Genomic DNA, 19573 nt, shown 5'->3' with positions numbered 1-19573 from the left:
TTTCTCAGAGTTCCCACCCCCTTAATGTAGCCTTAGAGAGGATGACAGCTTCTGGAAGGCCAGGCCTCTCATCAGCTTCATCATGCAAGCGTCTTGCTAAGGGCTGTGGTGATGGCACTGACCAGGGCCCAAGCCACGGACCCCAAGGAGCATCACAGACCTGCACCCGTGATGAACATGCAGCGTTTGGGAAGTGTTGTGGACAGCAGAGAAAGGTGCCCCGTAGTCTGCCTGGTGGACTCGAGGGAGGCTCTCAAGAGGGAAGGGGTGAGTGGACACTGAAGGGTGAGTCTGAGGTGACGGGCAGGTTGAAGGGGCAGTCGGGCCGAGGGTGCATACACCTGGAGCCACGGACGCCAGGTGCAAGGTATGGGCTGACCCTAGGCAAGGCTGAGTGCAGGGCGAGGAGAGAGGGGTTTCTTCTATTTTTTTTTTTAAGATTTATTTACTTATTTGAAAAGCAGAGTTAGAGACAGAGATAGAGAGATCCTCCCTCTGCTGGTTCACTCCCGTGATGGCTGCAAAAACCAGGACTGAGCCAGGCTGACGCCAGAAGCTTCAACTTAATCTCCCACATGGGTGCAGGGGCCCAAACACTTAGTCCATCTTCAGATGCTTTTCCAGGCCATTGGCAGGGAACTGGATGGGAAGCGGAGCAGCCGGGACAGGAGCTGGCACCCATCTGGGATGCAGGCATTGCAAGTAGCAGCTTAATCTGCTGCACCACCATGCTGGCCCCAGGGTGAGGGGAATTTCACCTCTGCTGAACGCCCTGCAGGGTCTGTGTTTTGTAAATAGTCTCTGAGATGCTGGTCAACGACTGTATTTAGAAGTCCTCAAGAGCTTTGGATTTTTTTTTAAAGCAGCTCACAAACAAACGTTTAGGTGGGAGGGAGGCTTTTGGGAACGTTTATCATCCCTCCAGATCTGAACCTGGTGCAGTTTGCTGTGTGGACGGTCCCTCGTGAAGACAGTGGCCAGCAGTGAAACAAATGAGCTGTAAAATAGAAAGCAAAAGGCAAACACAAACAGGTGCAGTGCACCAAGTTGATCATTTAAATAAATTACGCCATGCACACATCTTTAAATATACACTCAGCAAGTTTTAGAATTCGAACGTTTTGTGTCCAGGCACTGAGAAAGAGCCACATGCATATAGGTAAGTGTGTGGGGGCACAGGGTGTGCGACAGGGGAGGGGGTATCTGCTCTTGGGGAGGCTGAATGCAGGTGACGCATCCACAGTGTGATTTTCTGCTTGGAGCACACTGCTCATGCACCTGGTCTGCCTCTGTGTGGGTGTGGCCGGCCCCTGTGCCAGCCTGCTAGGAAGCCATCCCAGGGACTCTCTGGGCCCTGGGGGCCTCCTCCAAGCTGGTGGGCAGCACCCAGGGAGGGTCTGGGGCTTTACCGAGACCCCAGTCACTCTGAGCCTGAGGTTTTCCTCCCAGGAGCTCTGCTCCGAGGCTTCGATGAAGTTCCCGCCATGCACCTGTGATGAACCTGGCAGGCCGAGAGAGGTTTCAGCCCTCTGCACTCACTGTGGACCCCACAGCTCCTTCCATCTCCAGACTGACAGTGGAGACAACAGGTCTAGCTGTTCCTGAGAGCAGAGAGCTGACCTGCGTGCCCTCTGAAGGTGCCGACAAAGCCCCATGCCAGGCACTGCTTCTGGGTGTCCCCGTGGGCCAGGGCCAGGGTAGTCCCCTGGGACGGACTTCTCTGATCACTATGTGGGCCCTGCGCGTTGGGGAGAAGGGTCTGCTCAGCCCAGGTGGAGCTGGGAGGTGGAAGTGGCCAGGCCGTGAGGGCAATGGGCCTCACAGTTCAGCGGAACAGCCCTCCTTTGCTTGGGTTGGCCAGCTCGCCTCATTCTCAGTCATGCAAGGAGAGCAAGCAGGCTGCCCCACAGATGCCCGTGTGGGAGGGCGGTCACACAGGAGCCTGGGACAGGTGGGTAGAGACCGTGTGGCTGACCACTTCCCAGCTACCGCCAGCAGGGTCCCCCAGGCCAGCAGACAAGGGGAGAGCCTGTGGCTGAGCTCTCTCTAGAGAGCTGTTCCCGCGCGTGGGCCTGATCCCAGCCTAACCTGCCCTCCTCAGGCTTCTGCTCTGTGCTGGGCAGCTCAGGTCACCATCACTGCCGGCTTGGCCTCCCTTCCAAGTGAGCAACGGGACCCTGCAGGGCGGAACTGTGCTCAGAAGACAAGGTGGCTTGTCTCCAAAGACACACACCTGCGTGGCGATTCCCTCGTTTATCCTCTGCACCTTCCGACACGGGAACCTCTTCTGTTCCAGCCCTGCTCTGAGTACAAAGCCAGACTCGCAGGCCCTGCCCTGCCATTTGCTCGTGTCCCATCGGGTCCCCGTGGTTAGACCGTAAGATTCCCCAAGGCAGGCATGGCTGCTGCTCTGTGCCCTCAGGTTCGCTGGGGCTGAGAACATGAGCCGCACCCCACAAGCAGATGGTAAGTGTCTGTTCAGTGGACGGCAGAGTGGCCTGTGGCTCAGAAGCTCCCTGTGGCCATGACGCTGTTCTCTCAGGAATCCAGCAGATGGGCCGAGTGCTGGGCCTGCCCTGGCCTGTGTATCATGAAGCCACATCCACGTAGACACAGAGTATGGTGCTTTGGGCCCCGGTGCAGGGTGAGGGGGATGGGGCTCCAGGTCTGCTGTACCTGGCTTCTCTTCCCTTCTCCCGGATCTGGATGTCTCCCCTGGCAAGCTGTTCCATGTGTTGCAGTTTTGATTTTCTCACCTGAAAAGTTAAAATTGGGTGAGAAATCATCCCTCTCCTGTCGGGTTTCCTGGGGTGCTCAGCAAGTGGATGTAAGACGGCTGATGAGGAGCCAGCCATGTCTGTCCTCTGCTGGCCTGCAGACACTGTGACGTGCACGGGCCAAGTTCTCCTCTCCAGCACCCACACCCCCAGAGTGCAGGAAGTGCCGACGGTGGCCCCAACAGGCCCTGTGACCCCGGCGATGCCTGGCCGCTGGAAGGAAGCAGAGGGTCCCCTGGCCGCCCACTCCCAGCCTCCAAGCCACACATCACCCATGCAAGATCTGACCTCTGACCTCCAAGGCTCAGGAGGAAGAACACAGAGGTCAGCGCCATCATGCAGGGCTCGTGGATGATGACAGTCAGCGCAGCCTGGGGAGCCTCCGTCAGAAACCAGCAGGGACAGACACCTTCCACCCCCCTGCACTCGGCTGTCTCCTCCAACCTCCGCCCATCCCTTCTTACTCTTCAGGAGTCTGTCTGTGGGTGCCCCAGCACTGTGGGTGCTTTCCCAGGCTGCGTGGGGAAGGCGGAGCTCCCAGACGTAAACAAGTAAGGGGCCAGGCAAGACCTGGGTGCAGAAGGACCCAGACCAGGGCGTCCTGAACACCGTGAGGCCAGGGAGAGGGAAATCGTGCCTTCCCAAGGGAAAAGAGGGAGCTGAGAAGGAAATGAGCCCACAAGACACAAAAGCCACAGAGGAGCACTGAGCGTGCATTTACTCGCCTGAGAAGCCGTGGTGAAGTTGCAGTGTGATTCGGACTCCAGGCCATTGTGCACAAGGCAAAACTGCAGCAGTACAAGGGGCAGAGGCTGCCGGGCTGGGGAAGGGTGGGAGGAATCGGTGGAGCACAGAGCAGTCTGAGGGCAGTGGAGCTGGTCTCTGTGCTACCGGAAGGGTGGATCCATGTCATTGCACTTGTTTGCAAAACCGATCGTTCTGTGCAACACAAAGAGTGAGCTCTCCCGTGAACACGGATCGTAGGGAGTGAGAATGGTTGGTGGTGTTGCATGCAGTCACGTGTACCGAACGAAACAGGAACCAAGACGTGAGCAACTGGGAAAGCTGTGGTGGGCAGATAAAGAGGTTACGGGGAGCACTCTGTGCCGTCTGCTCCATGTTCACAGGCATAAATCGCTTTACGAAGTCTACAATGTATTTTAAGGAAAGGTCATGGAGGTGGGCTTATCCAAGTCAAGCTTTCGGAGCTGGAGAAGCCGTAAGCAGGGCAGTTCTGGGGCTCCCCACCCCCTGTCTGACACTTGGCTGTGATGGGAAGAGTTCATCTTCTCACGGTCCCTGGAGGTTTGCCTTCTTTTATGGCTTTCTGAGATGCATTGTTTCCCAAAGAGCTGGTGTGTGTAAGACGAGGGTTACCCACCTATGCCCAGGGTCATGTCTGACCGGTCTCCGGGTGTTCCCCTGCTGGACACGGGGCTTCAGAGCGATCCCGCCGATCACCAGGTGCGGTCTGTGCCCCTGGACACTTGCTGAGGGGCGGCTGCCGTCCTCCTGTTGTGAGAGCTCCCTTCGCCCACACCCACTCCTTCCCTGGCTGGGCACACACTCCTGCTCCCCGGACCAGCCATCCCTGACCTGTGTCCTGGCTCTCTGGGGACTGCCACGGCTGTCTGAGCAGAGGCCTGGCTGTCTTTCTGCCTGCTGTTCCCAGCAGAACCAGCAGTGGCCAGTTTACAGTAGACATGCTACTGATATCCTTAAAGGAAAACACCTTTTATTTTAAATTTGAGAGACAGATAGACAGAACTCCCATCTGATGGTTAATTCCCTAGATGCCCACAACAGCCAAGACAGGGTCTAGCTGAATCTGGGAGCTGGGAACTCCATCCTGGTCTCCCTCATGGGAGGCAGGGCCCAATCACTTGAGCCTCACTGCTGCCTCCCCGGGTGTTCATTAACAGGGAGCTGGAGTCAGGAGTCAGAGCCAGGCTTCCAACCCAGGCCATCCGTGTGGGATGTGGGAGTCTTAACTGCTAGGCCTAAGTAATCCATAAAGGAATGAACCAAGCCACGTTCAAATTGTGCTTTTTTCTATTCTTCAACAGAGTGTGGAATTATCCCGCAGCTTTGAGGTCTTGTCCCAAACACTGGGGCGCCTAGCGTTTACCCACTGAGCCAGTTTCCCTGGCGTCCCCCATGGGGCTCTGGGTCAACAAAGCTGGGCAGGACATGTGGTCTGCCTGTGCGCTCAGATCCCAGAGACTCTGAGACAGGTGGTACATGGGCCACCAGGGAAAATCCACACAGACACAGCCAACAAGAGTGCATTAGAGGTGGGTGTTGTCCGTCCTTATCTGGGCCCCTCTGGGCCCCTCTGGGACATGTGCATTGTCCAGTGGGATGAGCCAGCCTGGAGCTGGAGTCCTTAGACTTGAGCTCTAGAGCCAGCTCTGCTGGGTGATAGGGATTGAGCAAGTCACTCCCTTCCCCGAGGCTGTCCCCTCACCTGTGAAATTAGCATAGCTGACGTCTGAAAGGGCCCTGGGTTTAGGAATTCAGGGAGTTTCCATCTGGTCTCTGCAGTGCTGTCCCTTTGTCTGCAGAGGGGCTGGGCTGTGCTCTGGAGCCGCCCTGGGTCTCACCAGCCATGGCTCCACGGCCACGTGGCCACCATCACTTGAATCGTGTGGATTCCTCACTGAGAAGGTGAGATACAGACCCTCATCCCAGGCCTGCCTACCCGTTGTACTCCACTCCCACCTGAAGACCTACTGTGTGTCCACTCTCAGCTCTTTGCTGTCCAGGTTGTCTCAAAGGAAACCACTTAAGACCAGGAATCAAGGTCCTCAGGTTCTGCTTCCGGCTCTGCCACTAGTGAGTGATTGGTGGCATTGTTCCTGACCTACAAAACCAGGGACTAGTGACAAACAGAGCCAAACTGGGCTTCTTCCTGTGACCTACGGAGCGTGGTCCTGACCTCAGTGGTTTGACTCGTTAAGTCTGTGGAGAGATGGAGGCTTAAGACATTTGGAGAAAACCGCACCCCCTGCCGAGGAGTCTGAGGCTGAGCCACACCTGGGGCTCTCCCGGTCTCAGCCCCAGGGGTTCCCTGACCAAGCTGTGTGCCGACATCAGCGTCGACAGCCGGCCCGTGGCTGCGCACTGGGGGCCACAGCAGCTGGTGCTCGCCATCCTTTACATTTCCTTTGGGGAGTTTCCGGGATGGAAGACCCTGCCTGCTGGGCTTCTGGAGCAGATGTTCTGGGGCTGACGGGCAAGACCACATGCATCACAGAGACGCTCGTGGGGGCTTGTGCAGAGGCCACCCGCATGCTGCAACGGCGTGCAGAGCCGCCAGCAGGTACTCCAGCCGTGGCTCTCACCTGCTCAGGACCTTCCCTAAACACCAGAGTCTGCCTTGAGTGACAAGCCGTTGCTTCCAAGCCCTGATGGAGGGTGTCGAGAGTCGGGCACTGGACGTGGGGAAAATCACTGGATGCTGTTCTGTGATACAGATTATTATGGTTTTCTCACAATATCATTACTGCCACATTTATTGAAGTTATTTTATAGCAAAATTGTACATTTTTATTCATATTTTATATATTTATGTAAAGATAATTTATATATTATATTTTATGTGTTTGTATATCTATGCTTATTTTATTTATTTATTTGAAAGACAGAGAGGGCCAAAGCCAGGAACGGTGGATCTCACTGAGTCTCCCACACTGGTGGCAGGGAACACATTCTTGAGCCATTGCCACTGCCCCCAGAGGGCACAAGAGCAGGAAGCTGGAACTCGGAGCAGAGCAGAGACTTGAGCCCACGCTCTGTGAGATGAGATGGGGGCCTCCCAAGCGGCAACCTGACCAGAGCCCCAAACGTCCATCCCCAAAACTAGCATTAGTAGCCATGATTTCTGAGCATCTGTCCGTAAGATGCTTTCCTCATAACGGCGCTTGGAAGTGGCTCCAGCTGTCCACTTCCTCCATAGGAAAGCAGCCAAGGGCATGGCCTCATGCTGGAGCTTGTTCGTGGTGAGCTGCAGGATGAGCTCACAGGTGGCAGTTTGCCGTAACCACCAGGCAACACTGCCCTGTGGGATGCTGGTGCCTCAGAGGGAAGGGATCATAGCAGGGCCATGGCAGTGTTCGAGAACACTGCAAAGAGGCTCTGAGTGTCACCACTGCTGAGACGACGTCCTGAAGTGTGTTAGGGAAGGTATTCCACACACGGATGCATTCTGCTAGAATCCAAAAAGAAGCAAACGAAATAGGTGTTGGAGAAATCATGGGCACCTCTATCACCTACGTTAGGGGTGAGGAACGTTTTCTCTGCCAAGGGTTATTTGGATCTTTATAACATCATTTTGTATTTATAAAATCATACAAACTTGAATTTAAAAATTAGCCTGCTGTAATTTTCTTTCTAATTTTGAGTCCTGCTGGGGTTGCCCTGGCAGGGCCAGACCACGTGAGTTTGTGGATGTTGTGGCCTTCAGTGGCTGTGGATGGGACACTCCCCACCCTGATCCTTGCTTGGAAGGAATTGCTGCTTTCCTCAACACACTTTTGACAGATGGATTCACATTTATTTTCTTACTTTCTATGCCCTTACTTATTTGAAAGGGGGGAAAGAGAAACTCCCATCTGTTTTTTCACTCCCTAAAAGCTCACAACCATCAGTGCTGAGTCTGATGGAAGCCGGGAGCTGGGATCCCAGTCCGGGTCTGCCACCCAGGGTGGAGGAATCCAAGTACTTGGCCCCGATCACTGCCTCTCTGGGTCTGCACTGGCAGGAAGCTGGGGCCAGGAGCCAGGTCCGGTGGCTAACCCAGGTGCTCTGACGTGGGTCGCAGTCCACGCCCGGGTCCTCACAGCCCATCAGCACCCTTCAGAGATGGCGTCGTGAGGCAGGGGTGGTCAGTTGGTTTGTCCAGGCCACGTGGCAAACAGAGCACAGAGGCAGACAGCACAGTCGGTTTTATAAGACAGGTGTCTCTACCTGTAGCTGGCGGTTTCTGGGAGGGGAGTTTCGGGAGCTCGCATGTGGTCTGTCCCATCCAGCTGAGGAAGGACCGAGATGGGAGTTACCCCTTCTGAGAGCCAGGTGTGGGGCTGTGGTTTCTGTCCACCTGTCACACAGGCTCCTTCCCAGCTGCTCAGCTTGAATCTCATGCGCCCTGTGAGTGGCCCCGCCACGCTGCACACTGCTGTCCCGTTTCCTTTGGGAGTCGCGGCGGTCTGTTCCTCCTTCGGTTGTGGGCAGTAAGACGGATGCGTTTGGTCGGAGGCTGGGCGCCTTTCCTAAGATCCCATCACTCATAGGAAAGTGCACCTGGACTCAGGCGAGGATCTCAGACTGGGCAGGTGTGAAACCTCTCACCAGCAGATCCATGCTCCAAACATAGCAACACCTGAGCATGGGAACCATCTTGAAAATCTTGCCACAGGTTTACTTTAAAAGCACAAAAAAAAATATGTTTCCAGAGCCAGAGAAGAGAGGCAAACTTAAACATAGAGAATTGGGTGGGGATTGATGCCAACAGCCTTTTGAGCTCTTGGAGTCAGAAATGAGCTTAGGGGGTGAGACCCTAATCCCTCCTGGAGCTGGCAGCTGTCAGGTGCCAGGGACGTCAGAGCTGAGCAGGTCCCAGAGCCGGGCATGGGCACTGGGCTATGGTGTTTCCGAGTGGCAACCAGCAAAGCTCAGTTTCTCTGTCAAAGGCTGTGCTGTCCCAGCCCCAGGGTGGGAGACTCACACGGTGCTGTCTGGAAACTGAGCTGGAACTGAGGGTAAAGGCTGGTGGGAACTGATTGCTTAGCCCAGTGAGAGGAGCATCCTCCCGGTAAGAGGCCTGCACCGCCCAGGCAGGCCAGACCCTAGGGTGTGTGAGCCCACGGCACTGGGGGACCTAGGGTGCATGCGCCCACGACACTGGGGGACCTAGGGTGCATGAGCCCGTGACACTGGGGGACCTAGGGTGCATGCGCCTGCAGCACTGGGGGACCTAGGGTGCATGAGCCCGCAGCACTGGGGGGCCTAGGGTGTGTGCACCCATGGCACTGGGGGACCTAGGGTGCATGAGCCCATGACACTGGGGGACTTAGGGTGCATGAGCCCATGACACTGGGGACCTAGGGTGCATGAGCCCGTGACACTGGGGGACCTAGGGTGTGTGTACCCGTGGCAGTGGGGGACCTAGGGTGTGTGAGCCCACGGCACTGGGGGACCTAGGGTGCGTGAGCCCACAACACTGGGGGGCCTAGGATGCATGTGCCTGCAGCACTGGGGGACCTGAGGTGCGTGAGCCCGCAGCACTGGGGGACCTAGGGTGCATGAGCCCACAGCACTGGGCCTCCGCCTCACCCATAGGCCAAGCCCGTTCCACGCAAGGAGAATGCTCGTGTGAGCTCCAGGTCATGGAGGCCTCAGAATGGGCCTCTGCTCACTCACAATACTTTTTTTTAAAATTTTTTTAGGAGAACAACTTCTAATCAGCATTTGTTTTCATATCTTGCTAGTGGGTTTTATTTCTGCAGCTGCCGCCTCTATGTGTTCAAGTGAGTCTTTCAGTTCTTTTTTAAAAAAGATTCATTTTACTTGTTTGAAAGGCAGAGTTACAGAGATGGGGGGAAGGGGAGAGGGAGAAAGAAATAGAGAGAGAGGTTTTCCGTCTGCTGGTTCACTCCCCAAAAGGCTGCAATGGGCCGGGCTGGGCCAGGTTGAAGCCAGGAGCCAGGAGCTTCTTCCAGTTTTCCCACATGGGTGCAGGGGCCCAAGCACGTGGACCATCCTCTGCTGCTTGCCCAGGTGTGTTAGCAGGGAGCTAGATCGGACATGGAGCAACTGGGACTCTAATTGGCCCCCGCATAGGATGCCACCACAGCAGGAGGCAGATTAACCTGCTGTGCCACGGCATCAGCTCCGTTTAGAATATTTTTAAAGGGAAAAGGAAATGCAGCCCAGATGTCAGCAGTAGGATTTAACAGAAAAGATAATAATAAAAAGAATAATAGAAACACTGATATGGAGCAGGTGGGGTGGCCCAATGTCTCCTGCATCTGTCAGCTTTGTCCTCTGCTGAGAGGCCCTTGGGCACTGTGTCACACACCACCTTGAGTCTTGGAGGCCTGGTGGCTGGCCCTAGGTAGGCAGCTAGTGGACACACACCTGCTGAGTGGGCAGTGGTCCCTGTGAGAATCCAGGTTCGGGGGCTGCTTTCAGGAGCTTCAGCTGTGGACTGTGGCTGTGTGAGGCCCACTGCCTTGGCCAAGCATGGGGCATGGTGGACAGCGCTTAGACTGCACTGCCGGAGAGCAGCCGGTGGGAGGGGACAGGGTTCTGTGTCTGTCACCTCATGCACCACAGCAAAGAGAGCCTGATGAGTGCTGCAGACCCTGTTACGGTGCTGGGAGCAGCACCAGGGGCCCCGCCCTGGGAGCTAACTGATGTGCGTGAGCCCCAGCGTGCAGGTGCCCCTAACCATCTCCTGTCACTTCCATTGTTGCATTTCCGGTCCTGTGCTAAGGAGGACTTTGGAAAACGGCTGGTATGGTAATGATCGACAGAGCTTACTGGAGATGGTAATCAGACACGGTTAATGGCCAGTGATGCGGATGCGTGAAAGCCCTGCAGGCTGTGGCTTACGAGGACAGCTGTGCTGCCTCCTCGGTCTGTGACTCCTTTCTCTGGGTCCACCTGGGCAGTCCGGTACTCCCAGCATCTCCCCAGTGACCAGGCCGCCCAAACTCTGTCGTCCCTGTCGCTTCTAGTGGTGCATCTGGGGTGCCTGAGGTGGCCTTTGACCAGGGAAGGTCCTTGTCAGCATCCCACGGTGCTGGAGGCATGTGCCATCAAAGGAGAAGCCACAGGGATCAGGGCTCTTCACAGACTTCATGGAAAAAGTGTGTCATGAAAAAAAAGTATGGATTTTAAAGTTTTTGCACCAAAATAAAATTTTGTTTAAATTTCATTTTCCACAAATATTTGGAAGAACCACGGTATACTATTGGACAAGGTTTAGGTCAGTGAAGTGAGGTGATCTGATGACCAGGACAGAGACCGGTTGCCAGCTCCGTGTCTCGGATTTGGATGGGAAAGACACTGCACAGCTTCCCCCTGGAGTCTCGGGAAACTCCGTCTCTGGCTGCCTGGGATTTTAGGGACCCCATGGCCTTTGCCAGTGGTGTCTCCATGTGCTGGTGCCCTCCCCACTTCAGAATCTGCAAAAAAACATGCGGAAATGCTCCATTCTCCAGACCGAGAACCATGTGGCCCACATTTTCACAGACCTGATGTTAATGGAGATAAAAGTGAGAAAGGCCCAGGGCCCAGGCCGTGCAAACCCTGCGTGGCAGCCTGTGATGTAATCATCCTGTGCTGGGGGATTTCTTTGCATAAATTACAACCACAAGGATGGCATCGCTTGCACAAAAGGTGGCCTCTGATCCATTCGACCCTCGGGGAGATGCCTGGGTTTGGCAAAGCCCAGGAACCTTCGGTTTCATCCTCAAAAATGGCTGATTGCAACTGGAGCTCCTGAGGTGGCCGCCCAGCCCCAGCCTGTGCTGCCTGTGCACGTATTGTGGTCGTGTTTCTGTTTTCTTGTGACATTTTCTGGCCGCTTCTTTTTTATCTTCCTGGACTACAGGGTTATGAGCGTCGGGCAGCACCCTTGCATCTGCAGGCAGGAGCTCCAGTGTGCAGGCAGGCAGAGGTAACCTTCTCATTATAAAACCCTCCCCCGCCTGCTTTTCCTCTTCCTCTGCCTCCCCTTGTCTTAGGAGAAGGGGGAGGTTTGCATTCTGTGTTTGCGATGCTTGGAGTCTTCTCAAAGGTGGTACAGAACTGTTCCTACGCTGCCCTGAGCAGTCCTAGTTCCCAGACCTCTGTCCCCAGAAGGGCATCTTTCCCAGGTCCATGGCAGTGATTCTGAAAGACTGCCGCTTGCAGTGTGGCCGGCAGCCAGCCGTGCGTGGCCACATCTGGTGGTCGACAGCGTTCTGGACAATCCCTGGGAAAGAATAGGGGCGCAAAGGCGTGCAGGAAGTGGCTGCTGACCTGTGTCCATGGAGTCTCATCTCACAAAGGACGTCTGGAAGACACAGGCACTGGAGTCTGCAGAAACAACTCCTACATCCCTGTGGGTTCACTGCATGGTGTGGGATATTTTCACATTTCACCCCAGACGAATGGTTCCAGAACGGAGATCCCCAGAGGAGCACAGATACCATGTATGACACATACATGTGTGACACACACATGCATGACACATACCTGTGCGACAGTAGGATTTGCAGTGGAAGCTCCGATGAGTGCTAGCACACAGTGGGCTCTCAGAAAGGTTAAATGTAAAGCTGTCACCACTGGTAAACAAGCAGCAGCCACTTGTGGGTGCAAGTCCCTCTCCCCCTTGTACCACAGTAGTGTGGAGATCTCATGTCCCATGCCATCATCCTATGGGGGAGCTAGGTATTTATATACGGGGCAAAACTGTGTGTAGCAGGCATCCTGTGTGTGTGTGTGTGCACCTGTAAAATGCACAGCTGGCCGCTGGCCTCACACTGTGGGCACTCCACCTGTCCTGCACAGTCACAGGCAGGAGTGCTCACGACTCTCAGTGCTCCCAGTGAGTGGATACAGCAAACTTCCACGCATGGGGCTCTGTGTGATGAGCGTTTTCTGCAGACCCCTTGTGTGTGTCAATAGGAAGCGCACAGTGACAAGGAAAGTGACCATGGAGCCCGTCAAGGCGGGAGGTGTGCATGCATCTGGCAGGTTTTCCTTTCTGCACATCAGATTCTTCCACTGCTTTCCCTGTAGCCTCTCTGTGTTGTCAGATCCGGTGCACGGCTGAGCTGGTGGCCCAGTGGGACCCTGGGGTGAGCGTGTGTGGCCCTGTGCTATGTAACTCTAGCCGTGTGCTATGGCCCGGGGAAGCGCTGTCCCCTCAGCATCTCAGTGGAGCCCGGCTGCAGGCCTCGTGCTTGGGCTGGGAGAGAGCTCAGCCATCTCCCTAAGGTGTCTTGGCCCAGCCACGGTCGCCAGCTTCGTCTGGACGTTTCCCGTGCTGCACAAGTGCCCCTTCGGTCCTCAGATGCAGAAGGAACACCCCTTTCTCTTGTATCCATGGATACCTCTTACAGGCGACACGCTGCTTGATGGGGGAGGGGACGTTGTCCCCAGTGTCCTTGCAGCCGGCCAGATCTGCCTGCCGCTCCACTGCTCCCACCTGCTGCCTCCCTGCTGCATTCCCAGCCACGCTGCTAAGTCGCCTTCTCGGGGAGAGTTTCTGTATGTGAGCCTAGCCGGGCTGGGCCACAGAATGCTGTCTGTGCAGGAAGAACCCGCAGCCTGCAGTGGGACTGTTGACGAACAGGAAGTCCTGCCTATCTTAACTCCATACACACAAGTTCCACCTGGACTGAAAACACTCCGAAGGAAATCAAGGGTGCACTGAGCAATTGCAAACCTTTTTGTCATTATCTCCTAAACAATACAGTATAGCAACTGTTTCCATAGTGCTGACAGTATGTTAATCCTTATAAGGAATCTAGAAATGCAAAGTATACGAGGGGTCTGCCTGAGTTACATGCAAATGCTACATTTTCCTTAAGGGACTTGAGCACCCTGGAATTTTAGGAGGGTCTCTGAGCAAATCCCTCAGGGTGTGACTGGGTATCAGTGTGTAACACGCCTTTGCAATTAGCATAAAGGAAATGTATTCCTCTGGATCTTCTGGATTAAGCATAAACAGATCATAAAACATGGGAGACGGGTGTATTTGAATCATTTGCAAAGCCGTGCAATTGATTTAAAATAAGGAATTAATATAGCAGGTCTTAGCTCTGCTACTAATTAGCTATGCCGCCTTAAACAAATCATGTCACCTGTCTGGTCGCAGTTGTAAACAGACAGTTGTGTCATAAATAATCCTACAACAGGCCGCGAGACATGGGAGCTGCACTTGGCAGGGCCCGTGTGATGCTCGGTCCAGGGAAGCGGGACTGAGCCCCTCTGCCTCCGCCCTGCTGGGTCTCCCCGGACGCATCTCCTGTGGGGAGGCAGTGGCCCTTCTTCGATTCATGTCTCAAATGATCTAGACACCAGGGAGGCCAGAGTGGTGCTGATCCTGGGGGCAGTGCCCTCAAGAGCCCATGTGTCCTGGGAGCAGGTGTGACCAGTGCCTGCTGGCCCAGGCCCGTGGGCTCCCAGGTGTTGGCTGCCCAGTCCTGAGCCAGCCCACCTCTCCTTGTCACAGGAGACCCTCTGCTGGAAGTTGCAGGCGACCTGCCCATGCAGTGCTGTCCCTGCTGACTTGGTCACAGAGTCATTCCTCAAAATCAGCTGTATCCTGGCCCCAAGGGTCCCTCTCCCTAAAACCAGCAAGAAGGCCCAGGGCCTCCGAGGCTCATCCTTCACCATGCCTTCGGAATCTGAGCCCAAGCGACTGCCCTGTGCAGGCGAGCGGGGGGGAAGGAGCACTAGTGGAACAGAGGCCCCGGCAGGCCCCATGCAAGTAGAAAGTGAGCCTGTGAGGAACAAAAGGAGGTCTCATCGGGGAGGAGGGCCGGGAAAGCGGTGGGCGGGGACAGCAGGGATGGCACCAGTCAGAGGGCCGGGCCAGTGACCATCAGAGACAGCCAGCCAGCAGCTGCTGAGACAGTGCCCAGAACCCTGTCCTTGGCAGAACGGCCACCATGGGCCTGTTGGCCGAGCATCCGGCGCTGCCGAGCTGTTTCTCTACAAGGAAGCAACGCCCAGCCTCGGGGCAGGGAGCCCAGTGACCCCCGGTGAGGAGGGTGACACAGATCCTGGGAAGGGACAGCAGCACACACACGGGTGAGCCCAGCTCTGGGCGCTGTGAGCGTGTTCTTTAAGGAAGCCCCACCTGCTCCCCACCTGCTGCCTGGAGCAGGAGCCTGTGCGGTCACCGGCCGTGTCACCGTGGCCCATGGTGATTTTTCAAGAGGCAGCTGCAGACTCCCTCTGTTCTCTTGCTCCCATGCTCTGAAAGATTCTACAAAACCACATTATAAAGCATGTGAACCGAGCAGCTCCGTTCACCCAAGAATGAAGGTCACCAATCACACTTACTCCACGAATACCAGGCGCAGGGCCGGCACTGGCGTCCAGGCTCGGCGACCTCGTCTTTGTCTCATCCCTGAGCCGTGTTGGTGCCAGGAAGCGGGGCTGTCACGTTCTCCTCTAGGGGAAGAGAAGCACCGGCTGCAGCAGTGAGGGTGGCTGGCAGTTCTCGTCGCCTCCCGCACAATCTCTCCTGCTGCGCTGCTGAGGCCGCTGCTGTTTTATTCCAGGACGTAAGCCGAGGCCTGCCTGTTTGCCCTCCTGGCAATCACGTTGTCCTCAGAATGGTGTGAGGGCATCCCTTGAGGGGCCGCTCCACTCCCCACGGTGTGGGTGTGTCTTTGAGGGAGAGGCTGCTTCCCCTCCCACCTGCACTCACCAACTCCCCAACTGTGGGCCCGGGTCCACTACAGAGCCCCACCTCCTCCTGGAGCCTCCGAGTTCTCTCCTGCTGCCCATGCTGCAAATGGCAATGCTGCGGTCATCACCGACATGTGCACCGGTGCCAAGCAGGTGCGAGTCCAGCACCCTTACCTGGGCTGCTTCCCTTCAAATCTGACTGTGCACCAAGAAGCTACAAAGTAGAACCGTGGAGGGGCTCTCCCCAGTGGGAAGCTTCTCCTGAGGCTCACCCCATTAGACACCTGCTCCCCCAAGCCTGCTCTTCTGTCTGCACTCACTGCCTTGTGCTGTCACCCTGCCCATGCCACATTTGCACCTGCTCTGGGCCCCTTGCACTGGGCACTGGGGGACGCAGCTCTCCCTGTCTGTCTCTCGACACTGTCCTTGACGTCACCTTTCACTGTGCACTCACCCCTCTTCCTCGGGGAGTCCGTGGGCACGCTCGTCCTCAGATTGTCTGATTATTCCATTATCAGCCCAGAGCTCACGGGGTCTCTGCAGCTGGGAGGGCATTTTTATTACATGCTTTTAATTATTCAGATAAAAGTCTCCTCAGCCCAGATTTATCACCACTGCCTAAAGAAAAGAAGACTTAAACACAATTCCACTTTGAAAAATCGACACTTAAAATCAAAATTATGATTCAACTGGATGTATTCTGAAAAAAAAAAAAAAAAAACCCTGCAGATGGAAACAGCTTGCTGGTTCTTAGTATTTCAAGACTGTAAGCAATTATGGCTATGTGTTAACTACCTGGAGTGGGCATGCTCTCTCTTTCTGGACAACAAAAGAAGTCTCCCAGAGCAAAATCTCTAGGAGTGGCTGGGAAAAGATCTGGCGGGAAGGTTCCGGTGGCACAGGACAGCGTCTGTAAAACAGAGGACGTGGACACAAACTGCCGAAAGCTCAGCAAGTTCAGCCTGGGTACTTCTGGGAAGAGGTCTGATCAACTCTGAGACGAAGTAAGGTTGGAAACCAGGCCCTCGGTTTTATAAACTACACACACATGTAAACACACACACACACACGTGCACATGCACACTAACACAGATGCACAGCCAGGTCAGTGGGTCTAGCAGGATTACCTTCACAGGAAAAGGGCTAAATTCTTGCTTACCTGTGGCCGTCTGTCTCCTTGTTCTGCCCTGGGAAGGGTCCCATCCAGGGCCGGCCCGGGCATCACAGAAGAACTGGAATGTACCAGACCTCAGCTCTTCCCCATCCCAGGGTCAAGTGCGGTGAGGAGAGTGGGCAAAGCACACCTGGAGAATGGCCACCCAGGGTTGGCTGCTTGTTGTTCCATGGTGGTGGGAGTCTCTGCGGAGAGCAGCTTTGCCCTGATGCTCACCCGTCCGTCCCTTCTTAGGACCTACCACTTTCAACACTTTCTTTGACTCACTCTATACCCTCTCCCTGACAGTCATGTCAGGCGGGGTTCCTCAGAGACACCGAGCTCTTAAGCTCGATGGGAAGGATTGGTTCTCATAGCCTGTGGAGGCTGAGGAGTCCTGTGACCTCCTGTGTGCAAGCTGGAGGCCAGGAGCAAGAGCTGACGTAGTCACTCTGTTGGCCATGGTTTTCTGCTCTCTCCCCTGTGTGGGGCAGGCAGCCGTCTCTTGCCTTGTCTGCCAGCTCAGACACTGATGCCTTCTGGAACGTTGTCATGAGCACACAGCGGTAAGGTTTCCAGCTATCTGGGCACTTTTGGCCCCGGCCAGTTGACACATTGGCAACCATTGCAACAGCAAAGATTTTCACTTGCAACTTTATACTGATGACTGAGCCCTTCATACCAGCCCATTCACACCCCTCCGTGGTGTGCGTGCAGTGCCCAGGCCTGCTGGTCAGCTCTGCCCCACGCTGCGGGGGCCTCGGCCTCCCACCTTGCAGCTGGACTCAGTGTCTTTGCTCTGTCCCTCCCTGACTGCTTCTCTCTATATTGTTCATATCAACGGCATCTCCATAATTAGTGCACACTACAAATCTAAGCCCTCCCTGTGTGTGTGCACATGTGTGCAAACACACACACATGCAAACACACATGTGCACACGCACACAGACACATGCAAACACACATGTGCAAACACACACACACACACTCTGAATTTCCTTAATTTGCTTAGGATGCCTGCTTCCCTCTCATGCCCACTGCCCTTGCCCACGGTCAGGTTCTCGGTTCCTGGCTACGTGACTCCAAAGGCACCTCATGGGTTCCTCCCTCCAGGTCACCCTTTCTTCTCCGCTCTGTCTTCACCTCCAGAAGACGTTTACAAAGCTTGTTTTCCAATACTCAGGGAATACGCTCCTTACTCGGCAGGAAACGCGAGACTTCTCAGACGCGACGAAAACCCCTCTGTGTGCCTGTGCAGCTCCCACTGTCCCCTCTTCAGCACCTGAACTCACGCCAGATCTTGGGATGTGATCCTGCACGTGAAGACCTTCCCTCCCCTCTGCTTGGGGAAACACCTTTCTGAGGCCTCTGTGCTGGGCACACGTGACCTACGCTCTACACAGTCAGGTCACGGGGACCAACGCAGGCCCCCACACCTGCCTCCGATGTGGGGGCCTTGCTGAGCAGCTTAGCTGGCCTCCAGGAAGGTGAGGTGGGTAAGGAGGTGCTGAGAATGGGGCTGGCTCTGGGGTCTCCTGTGACTGGTGTCTGGGATCCTGGGACAGAGCTCCCACACTCCTCCTCTCGGCCCAGCCTGGCTGGAAGAGCCACACCTTCCCTCATCGAGACAGCTGGCATCTTGGTTCTGTTCTCTTCAGAGCACTTTTCCATCTATTTTCTTACTTCTCCACCCTTTTGGCTATTCAGGGCACTTTTTTGTTTTGTTTTGCAAAAATGAGGAGATACAGGCTCGGGGAGAGCAGGTAATTTTTCCAGGCAACATGCAGCCCAGGTCCTCCAGGCTGGAGCTGCCTTGTGGAAGCTCTGCTCCCTTCCTGCCCACCGCTCCCTCCGTTCTTGTTCCTGAACGCTCAGCACTCCCATCTGGCTCCCGGGTTACTCCAGGCGTTTCTCTCCGGTTCACCGTGCACCATCACACCTTGGCTTTCCCCTGCAGTGCTCCAGGCTCCTGACTATGTGAAAAGCATGTGGGATAAGCACAAAGGCAGGGCTGGCAGCACCAGAGAGGGCGCCTTGTCCTGTGAATTTCCCTGGTGGCAGGTCAGGAGTCACACGTCCACATCAACCCAGCTTCACTCTGGTGCCTGCAAACTTTCCACGCCATTGACTTGGTAGCTGTTTCAACATTTTGGCCAAAATGCCATGTATTCACAGCTGATGTTCCCTGGAGGGGTTGATCTCACTCCTGTATGAAGAACCGAGACAGCTGATTCAAGTCATAAGCAGAATTACAGAAGCCACCCGGCCACACCCAACTCCAGGAAGCTTTCCTGGGAAGGACCCACCTTGGGCGGCTTCTGCAACCTTGCTTGGTCTCATCTCTGGGGATGGCTGCTCTGGCAAGGATTCTCGATGTCATGTGACTCTTCTTCTAAAAATTTATTTATTTGTTTGAAAGTCATAGTTATAGAGTGAGAGGGAAAAACATAGAAAGAGAGAGGTTGAGAGAGAGAGAGATCTTCCATCCATTGGTTCACTCCCCAAACGGCCACATGTCTACGGCTGGGTCCGACAGAAGCTACGAGCTTCATCTGGATCTCTCACGTGGATGCAAGGGTCCAAGCCCCTGGGCCATTTTCCACTGTTTCCCAAGCCATTAGCAGGAAGCTGGATGGACGCGGAGCAGCCGAGACTGGAATTGACACCCACGTGGAGGCTGGTGTCACAGGTGGCGGCTTTACTCTGTGCCACAGCGCCAGCCCAAGCAGGCGACCCTTGCTTGAGGTCAGCAGCACCCTCTCTTTCTTTCTGTTTGTCTGATTTGTTCATTTATTTAAGGATTTAAAAAACATTTTATTTCATAACAGCTTTAAATTTATGAAACAAAAAGCGTGAGATAGTAACATAATGGGTTTCCATATATTTCCATCTACTTGAAAGGCAGAGATGAGAGAGAGAGAGAGAGAGAGAGAGAGAGAGAGAGAAGCAGGTCTTCCATCTCCTGTTGCATTCTATCAATGCTAGCAACAGCTGGGGCTGGGCCAGGCCAAAGTTAGGCGAACAGAATTGCATCCTGATCTTCTACATAGATGGCAGGGACTCAACCACCTTAGCCATCATCTGTTGACTCCCAGGATTGCATTAGCAGGAAACTGGATCAGAAATGAAGCAACAGAGCCCAGCTTTGTGACACAGTGGGTTAGGCTGCTGCCAGCCTGCCAGCATCCCATATGAGCCCAATTTTGAACCTCAGCTGCTCCACTTCTGA

At 55.0% G+C, this 19573-nt stretch overlaps 1 long non-coding RNA gene across 6 annotated transcripts in view; it reads left to right on the top strand.

Annotated features, from left to right (window-relative positions):
- The window catches only part of LOC127487513 (uncharacterized), a 123840-nt gene that overhangs the window by 26456 nt on the left and 77811 nt on the right, over positions 1-19573 (top strand). The window contains exon 2 of one of the 6 annotated variants that reach the window (XR_016230658.1): positions 17528-19089. The exons of the other annotated variants lie outside the window; for them this stretch is intronic. This is a non-coding gene — a long non-coding RNA (uncharacterized LOC127487513). The remainder of the gene's footprint in view (positions 1-17527; positions 19090-19573) is intronic. 6 annotated transcript variants of the gene reach the window in all.

Source organism: Oryctolagus cuniculus, chromosome 2, assembly GCF_051225735.1.
Source record: "Oryctolagus cuniculus isolate XC-2025 breed Fujian yellow rabbit chromosome 2, ASM5122573v1, whole genome shotgun sequence".
Lineage (NCBI taxonomy): Eukaryota > Metazoa > Chordata > Mammalia > Lagomorpha > Leporidae > Oryctolagus > Oryctolagus cuniculus.
The sequence above is the reverse complement of the archived record's forward strand: the minus strand, read 5'-3'. Positions and strand labels throughout refer to the sequence as shown.